Raw genomic sequence first — 1,408 nt, 5'->3', positions numbered from 1 at the left:
TCCCGCAGGGAGTGGGGTTTTGCGGGGTGGGGGGGGGGGGGGGGGGGGAGGTGGGATGAGAATGGGGGAACTCGCTCCCATGGGGAGGGGACGAATGGGAGACTTGCTCATGTGGGCAGTTGGGGGAGGGTGTAAGAGATAATGGGGGATTCGTTCCCAAGTGGAGTAGGGGGGAGAATGGAGACCACAGTCTCTTTCCTGAGCCCGAGCTGGGCATCATTTTAACATGGTCCAGCGATACGGCACCTCTGACAGTGCAGCATTCCCTTGCTGCTGTGAGGAGGAGTTGCAAGACTGGGGCTTTGAGCACATGGCACTGTGGCCATATCCTTCTCATCAGTCTTCCCTCTGCTTAACCAACTCCATCTGCTAACAGTTCTGTCCAATTCCCAGTCCTCTACCCCCATCCCATTCCTGGTCCACCCTTGTACGTCTGAGGGATTCACAGGCACCATCACGATTGAACAGAAACAGAAATTTGCTGGAGAGACTCAGCAGGTCAGGCAGCTTCTGTGGAGAGAGAGAAAGCAGGAGTAAACACTGCAGGTCCGGTGACCGGGATGGATTCGGCTTCCTCACCTGACACCGGCCCCACTCCGAGATATCTCTCTCGCGCTTTCTCTTTCTGGGTGTGGCCCCTGCCAGGCTGATCGACAACCAGAGGCATCACAGATCAAGCTGCCCTCAGACCAAATGAGAGCCCCAACATTGCAACCCACCCCCAACTGTACCACCTCACCAACAGGAGGCACAGCAGGCAGCTACTGGACCCTGGGGGACCCTCACAGGGTGGGATAGTGGGCCCTGGGGGACCCTCACAGAGTGGGATACTGGGCCCTGGGGGCACCCTCACAGGGTGGGGATAGTGGGCCCTGGGGGACCCTCACAGGGTGGGGATAGTGGGTCCTGGGGGACCCTCACAGGGTGGGATAGTGGGTCCTGGGGAACCCTCACAGGGTAGGATAATGGGTCCTGGGGGACCCTCACAGGGTGGGATAGTGGGTCCCGGGGGGGCCCTCACAGGGTGGGGATACTGGGTCCTGGGGGACCCTCACAGGGTGGGGATACTGGGTCCTGGGGCACCCTCACAGGGTGGGGATAGTGGACCCTGGGAGACCCTCACAGGGTGGGATAGTGGGCCCTGGGAGACCCTCACAGGGTGGGATAGTGGACCCTGGGAGACCCTCACAGGGTGGGATAGTGGACCCTGGGGGACCCTCACAGGGTGGGGATACTGGGCCCTGGGGGATCCTCACAGGGTGGGGATAGTGGGCCACATGGACCCTCACAGGGTGGGATAGTGGGCCCTGGGAGACCCTCACAGGGTGGGGATAGTGGGCCCTGGGAGACCCTCACAGGGTGGGGATAGTGGGCGCTGGGAGACCCTCACAGGGTGGGGATAGTGGGC

General features: G+C 61.6%; 1 protein-coding gene across 1 annotated transcript in view; it reads right to left on the bottom strand.

Annotated features, from left to right (window-relative positions):
* The window catches only part of LOC122547067 (interferon-stimulated 20 kDa exonuclease-like 2), an 11,693-nt gene extending 10,291 nt beyond the window's left edge, over positions 1-1,402 (bottom strand). Inside the window, exon 1 of the mRNA XM_043685651.1 lies at positions 580-1,402. The gene's annotated coding sequence lies outside the window, so the exon portion shown is untranslated. The remainder of the gene's footprint in view (positions 1-579) is intronic.
* Positions 1,403-1,408: the final 6 nt, after the last annotated feature.

The sequence above is a fragment of the Chiloscyllium plagiosum genome, unplaced genomic scaffold, assembly GCF_004010195.1.
Source record: "Chiloscyllium plagiosum isolate BGI_BamShark_2017 unplaced genomic scaffold, ASM401019v2 scaf_839, whole genome shotgun sequence".
NCBI lineage: Eukaryota > Metazoa > Chordata > Chondrichthyes > Orectolobiformes > Hemiscylliidae > Chiloscyllium > Chiloscyllium plagiosum.
This window is presented reverse-complemented; position numbering and strand designations above follow the sequence as displayed.